Source organism: Trematomus bernacchii, unplaced genomic scaffold (assembly GCF_902827165.1).
Source record: "Trematomus bernacchii unplaced genomic scaffold, fTreBer1.1, whole genome shotgun sequence".
In the NCBI taxonomy this organism is placed as follows: Eukaryota; Metazoa; Chordata; class Actinopteri; order Perciformes; family Nototheniidae; genus Trematomus; species Trematomus bernacchii.
Genome location: NW_022987720.1, coordinates 18,054,724 through 18,062,465, shown reverse-complemented (window position 1 = coordinate 18,062,465; position 7,742 = coordinate 18,054,724).

Genomic DNA, 7,742 nt, shown 5'->3' with positions numbered 1-7,742 from the left:
TATGCGAACTCATGCAAATGGTTATAGATGTAGAGTCATTGCAGTACAACTGTATGAGAGAATGGTTCTGTAGTACATGGGAAAATATAGGAGTTGGCTTAGACCTTAGCCTACACTGGATACATGAGTTTTTAAATGTTGAAAACCATGGGAAAACAACTAGTAGCATGAGTGAGCATAACGTGAGTAAGAAACAACTGATAGGAAGACCCTGCTGGTGGAGAAAAGTTCACAACCCCCCAAAATGAAGGGCAGTAATATACATTTGTGTAAGCTATTTCATATATATTGTCCAACTTCTTTGAGATTGAGAAAATGTACAATGGAGAACAATGGAAACCAGAGCAGATTTAACTGAAATAAAGATGGAACAGAACAGACCCTACTGGACATTACCCTCACTCAATTGTGTAGATATAAAGTCTTGGGTAATAATCAACCAAATAAAATGAAATAGTCTATTGGCAGAAAATGTTCCACAGGCAGATAAAACAGAAGTTGAACGTTTTTCATTTTACATTTTGTCCCGAGGAGGAGTTGTTTTATCTACATAGTGTGCCGAGCAGTTTCCTTGCAAGCTAAACCATCTTGATATCATATGGCTGATGTAATTATTTGGATGCTTTGATGCACCTCCACGGACAGGGTGCCAACACAGTGTGCTGTGAGTCTGAATACTCTGAGTAGGTATACTTGAAATACACCAGATGAATATGAATTCACGTCTGTGCTCTGCTTTCACAAACAGTTGGATTTGGTGCCAGAAAACTCTACAGTGATTGCAGTGCCAATCACTCTCAGTGTTTAATCCAAGGGACCAATGTGAAAAAGAGAATTACATGAATTACTGTTCCTCTGTCTGTGCCTCACTAATTCAGGCCACATGTTTCAAGCCCCTTTTCCCACTGTTCATTTATTCTTGTTATCTCAGTGCAGACAAAAGATGTTAGACCCACAAATCACATTGAGGCTAGTTTAAACTAGTACCCTAAGGATATATGTAGTTAAGCCACAAAGTCCACTGCAGTCTTATTATTAATACTTGCATGCGGCGAGTGCAATTTTAAGTCTGAGTCTCATTAAACTCATCCATGTAAATGTACCTTTGTTAACCAAATATTCACCAATACTGCTGGGGTTTGGCAGTAGAGGATTTACTATGAAATGTAGTTGCGGAAGCTTAAAGGGCTTCGGATTAAACCCACCACCAATTAGGAAATGGTTTAAATGTCCATGCATCTTCTCCCTGCACAGAACAAGAAGCTGCACCATTAGGTGGCAGCCCAGCACTTTTATGTAATGCCGAGAACCTCTTGTTCTACTGTATACTCTCCAAAGGATGTGTATCTGTGAAGGAAAAAAATCTCAACCCATCATCATTGCACAGAGCCCCTTTGAGTGTAATACTAGCCATAAAGTGAGATCTAATCTTAATGAACACTGGCTGATAGATCCGATCCGCTACTCTCTAGGAATAGTCTCTAGGGTCAGCAGTTTGTGCATTGATGTTACAAAAAGGAAATACATATCAAAGAGTACTTTGATGTCAAGTAACTTAGACCGCGCAGTAGACCTCAAAGTGGGCAGTGGAGGAATAAAGTCATATAGTGAGTGACTCAAGTCTCAAGGTCGGTAGTGCTCCAACAGCTCTATTGGAATGTTTAACATAATACAAAACCTGCTGAATTTAAAATTGTTAGCCAATATTCCATAAGGAGCAGGTGAGCTTCTTTTCAGTGTGCCACAATATTTCAACTACAGCTGACTGAGAATGCCTTGAGATTAATGTCACACCCCTCTCTTGAATTACAGAAAGTCCTTTAAACCGTTTTTTTCACAAAGTGTAGAATAAGACATGCATGAGCTGCCTTGTAACATCCAGACACCAGTTGGCTATGTGATGTGATTTACGGGTTATATTTTCATGAAAAAGGAGGAAAAAAATACTCTTCACACAGTCCCTGTCATATAGTTGCATCTTCTTCATCATGTGCTCAAGTGTCCTCAACCATCGCTGGATTTAACTCCTGATTGACTGTCTTCATAACAATCAAAGGGATGATTGGTTCATTTAAACGTGTTTTGAAGAGCCTCATGTCTACTTCCTACACGACTGTGCTCCTTTCAAGCCTTAACAGTTACTGCTCAGTGGAATGTGGAAATGTGTTGTGTTGGACTTTTCCTCCTTCATGGTTATTGCTTTTTTGGATTTGTGACTCAAATCCCCCTGCTCTATTTTGAGTGATTTATACATAGGAATCAAGATTTATGCCTGAGAGCTCAATGTGCCAGTATTATCCAATCAAACTGTGCTGCTCAGTGACTCCTGAGATTGCATTAAAGTGTAATATCAATGCAGCAATCCTCGGGATATTGCCACTTTGAAATACCCACTGTCCCTCCGATGCTATAGTTATGATCAAGGAGATTTGTCAATTTAGGTAAGGTTTTATGTAGGAGATTGCTTCGGTAGATTAAAGAAAAGTCGCCTACCATATTTAATCTATTTTTTTTAATGCATTGTGATAAAAAATGAAATGTCAAAGCAGAATATGAACAAGAGGGGAATATCCAAATCAGAACATATACATATGTATACATATTTCCTCAATATTCAATGGCTTGCAAAATTGCAAAGATTATTTGTTGACATGAGCTACTATCTCCAAAAAGTGACAAAATGACCAAGGCTCAGCAAGCACTTTCTGTGGAGCTGAGAGATATAGAAAGACAATTTATCGTTTAATACAAACCATTAGAGGTTTTGTTCAGAGCCTGTACACACATTTAAGGAACATACATTAAAGTAACATAGCTGCAAGAAGCACCATAATATGGGTGCCCTACTACGAATGTAATACTTCTAACCGACCTCAGAATATGAGCAAACTTTGTAAAAAGACAGAGGAAATAAATGCTTCGGTACTATCAAAGCTTGGCAATGGTCTCAAAGAAGAGGTTATGTTCTCATGTGCTGATGATGACCATTCTGTTGCCAAAACATATCAATATTTTATTATTCACTGTACAGTTACTAAAGGTTCTTCTGAAAGGAAGACTGCCTTAAACCGTGGGCTTTTCCTCTCCACTGATGTACTAGCATGTTGGCTGTCTATTATCTTTGGCTTTACATATCTGTTTGTGGATAGGAATTTACAATACAAAAGAAACTCAAACATCAAGCAATGTGAGACAGCAGTTTTGATTTCCTGATTATACCATTTTTTTATACAGCTGCCCACTTCTATAAGCGTTATTTCATGCAGTAATGAGTTTTGCAAGGAGAAAAACTAAAACTGACATTGGCACATTTTTCCTTTTTTTCCCTGCAGGAAAATGGCTTTCTTAGCATGCAATTTATCCAATTACGGATTTACAGCACAGTGCGAAGTCGACCATATGATACAGCCTAAGTCTATTTTTCAGCCTTTGGAGCAAATCCAATCATTCCAAATGGTTGCTGATGGTAATAATTCCAGCAGCATTGTATTGATAGTGGGTCCATGGGGTGGAAACAAACAAAGCACATGAAGAAAAGGAGAGGGTACAGTTAAGGTAAGTACACCCCAGGCCCTGTAACCCTCACCCAGTGCCCCAAATATGCTCTCTTTTGCCCTGGAACACCCTGAAGTAAGATCCTCAGGCTGGCCCCAAGTCCCCCCTAAATCTTATCCAATACCCCCAATACTGTCTCTTCAGCCCCTGGCTTTAGCTTCCAGCATGCTACAGTGGCCCAGACACAAAAATCTTTGGCTTACTTTTTCTAAGTGTCAAGATTAAGTGCCACAGGCAAAAAAATCTTTGGCTGCCATTTCTAGGTGTCAGAAGAACAGAGTATCAGGACCACAAAAATCTATGGCAGATTTTTTCCAAGTGTCATAACAGAGTTCTTAGACCACAACAATATCTGGCTGATTCAGTACAGCGCCATATTTGCGTGGTGAAGCGGGAACTTGCCACAGCGTGCCAAATATGTGCACTGCATCAGATTCAACAGAGTGTGCCCACACCAATGCTGTAAGTCATGTGACTATTCCTCTCCTGGAGATCTGATGGTGGCCAGACCCTTCATTCTGTCTGCCACCATCTTCCTGAATTATTTTTAAATAGTTTATTGTGCATGCCAAGTTAATATTTATATGGGTTGATGATTTGACGTTGTTTGGCGTTATGCATTACTCATATTATAATGTTTTATCAGGATTGAAAAATACACTCCTATGTGTGAGAGGGCTTCTTGGTGTATCTTGTAGAGGGTCATATTATATATTATCCCAAGGGAGGCAGTCTTCTCATATGCATAATTATTTCCCTCTGTTATCTAATAAATGGCTTCTGTCAGTATTGGATCACATTCACCTTTTCTCCACACACTTCATATTCAGCAAAGCACTGATACATATTTATATTCAAAGCAATGTGTTACAGGTTGCTTTACTGGTCTTCCTATCATAATTACATCTTAACTTTTGAGCTCATGTTCTACAGTTTAAGCCCCTGGGACTCTTAGCCACACTCATTGCAAACCTTAAGCTTATTTCCACCATGAACTGATGGTCATCTGCTGCTTATCAACATAACATTTCATAGAGAGAGAGAATATCAGCTCCCATCTACACATTTTGTGAGTTTAATATGGTTAAATTCATAATTATCTGCTGCATAGCTTATGTGTCTCTGCCTGGTGCCGCATAATAAGTGGGCAGCAGCATTTTAATCTATCCATCTTCATTCATGTTACAGTCTGCTCTTTAGACTCATGAGTATGTGCATTGTGTTGCAAAGTGTATTGACTTCATACAACATTGATTCTCAAATGTGTGGCTGTTTTCATTCTTGTACCTTACTTACTGAAGCTCTTATGTGTGTGGTTCCGAGAACACATTCTCAATGCAGCTGTTTGTGGTGTGTGTTGCACAGAATTGTTTGCTAATAGAAGAAAAGAGTGAAATTGGCACTCAATGCAGGCGGGCTAAGTACTGTTAGACTCCAGATATAAGCACTGTCCTTGTTGATGCTGAGTCCTCTTTCAAGAAGGAACTGAGCCAACATCATGCAAGGCTAACTTGAGAGGGCTACCACAAATAATACAATTCTCTTTCTGTCATTGATATCTCTCAACCTCAGTCATTTCATACCAACATATTTTTTTTTAAGAATAGGCCAAATAACAGAGACACATTTGGGTTGGCAACTTTTCCAATATCCACCGTTGAATAACCAAGGGTGCTCATACATACACTTGAATGCTAAACTAGACAAGGATACACACGAGAGCAATGCAGTGGCACATGGGTAATGCATTCCAAACAGCTGACAACCATTACAGATAATGGCTCTTGCTAAGGACAAGGTCTCAGATTCATTCTCGTGTTAAGTGCCCTGTCTGAGTGACAAATAAGGACTCATTAAACACTGGTTTGTTATACATTTGACAAACACTATGGGGACCAAGTGTACAGAATGCATTGAGAAAGTGAAGGTGGTGTGTGAGGGCTGATGTCAGATAAAAGTATTGGATTGAGGGAGTGGTGATCGTGGTGGGGGCTCTTGAATCAGTAAACTGAGGGTAGGAATTATTATTATTAAGTATTCTATAGATAGTGTATGTACTCTCAAAACTGCTGATATACTTTAATGACTTCATTCACTGAATTTTAAGCAGTTTTGTCAGTGTTTAAATTGCAGCGTATTGTATAATTTGGATAGCTAAGAATGCAAATCAATGGAATGTAAAGTCACTCGGTAATTACACAGATAGGGCTCCTGGTGGAATAATGTTCAATTGTTTCTAGGATGTGTGGGGAATATATGAAGCCGCAGCCCGGGGAATTTAACACTGTATGTGGACAATAAGTGCCAATATATACTAGGACAAAATGAGCACTGGTGGAAGCTGCAATTTAATCTCCCAGCACATCATGAAGACTAGTCAAGATATTGTCCATCAGCCTTGGACATGAATGCAAGGTCATAGAAGGCTGACAGCTTGTCCTGCATATACTGGGGCTTTTCACTTCTTTGCAAAGGTTGTACTTTTTATTTGGTAGTAAAGAAGCTGGAGAGAGGGAGAGATTGATTTAGTGGGCTTCAGCATGGGCTGCTTTTGTGTCGGGAGTTGCAATTTAGATTTAGAAGACAGAGGGCCTGCAATCAGGAAGAGGTGGTAATCAATTTTTCTTGTTTGTGTGTGTGTGTGTGTGTGTGTGTGTGTGTGTGTGTGTGTGTGTGTGTGTGTGTGTGTGTGTGTGTGTGTGTGTGTGTGTGTGTGTGTGTGTGTGTGTGTGTGTGTGTGTGTGTGTCTTGCACACAGCCGCAGAGAATAAGCCACGGACAGTGGAAATGAGAGGAGCCTGTAGTGATAACAATCCTGCTTCTCTCGCTGATACTCAGATACTGTCCACGCTCCTCATTACCTGCTTCACTTTTATTACATGCGGCACATTTTTTTCTTGCTACCTACATCATACTCATCATTCAATTATATATATAATTTTTTTTTTAATATCTTTTTATTTATGATGGTCGTGGATGTTTTCTAGACATGCAAACCAATTTAGAGAAACTGTGATTTTAAAATAAGAAAAATCCAATTTTCGAGGAAAAGACCATTTTGTCAACAATAACACAAAATACCTGTTAACCTTTGTCTAATGGAATCTATGTGTCATTAAATAATGAGGGGTTTGTGCAGTTTGGAAGACTGAACATTTGGCCTTGGAGCACAGAGGAGTTTATTTTTTATAAAAGTTTTCTGAACACTATATTATAGCTTGAGGACAGTTGAGCCAGCTGGGTCTTCATTAGTTCAATACAACACAACTGGTTTTTGGCGGGCACTGTTAGTGCAGAACATGTTTTCACCAAGTGAGCGCCATGATCCTGTGAATGAGAGAAGGAAGATAGATGAGCATACACTATAACATTTGTTTTCACCTTGAACACACCATCACTCCTGGACACACAGTCATAGCACTGTTGCTTGACAGAAAGCCACATGGCATGTCTGGCCAATGAATAAAAGATCCATCATTAATTGGATTCTACATTCCAACAGATTATGAAACAATTCGTCAAGCAGAGCTATGTATTCTTTAGAGAAGTCATCATTGTGATTATAGCTAAATTGAAATAAAAATAGATAATTGGAACGTTAAAATCAATACAATACATCTTGCTAAGAAACAGATGAACAGATGCTGACAAGATTTAATTAGTGAAGTGTCTGCTTCATGTTATGACAAAGCAAAAGAGAAGCCGATTGGACTAGTGGACGGAGCGGTCCAGTGGGGGGAGACGCCCTGCTTCGCTGTAAGCTTTACTGTACATTACATGTCTCCACACTGAGTGAGAAGCAGGTGGCACTGTGAACCACCAGTCTGCTATTAATTCATGCAAATATCTGAGAGATGAGCTTGTGATGTGAGTGAGAATAAGTGGGGGCACAGTTGTTCCAGCTGTGGTTTAAATGGATGGACCAAAAGCACAGCTGGAGAATGAATACTTCCTATGAAAGTAGGGAACAATATATATATGATCTGTCCCCATAGCAGTGTGACGTCAGCTGAGCTGTCTGTCAATGTGCAACGCTGTGCCAATTACTGCTCATTTACTCTTTAGGTCTCAGTCACCATGCTGTAGTCCAATCTAATGTGATGTGCAGCACTAATACAGAGATAAACCACTACAGGCGATAAAATGCAAGGACAATAATCTGGGCTTCCATGTGAGTCCCTGAAGCC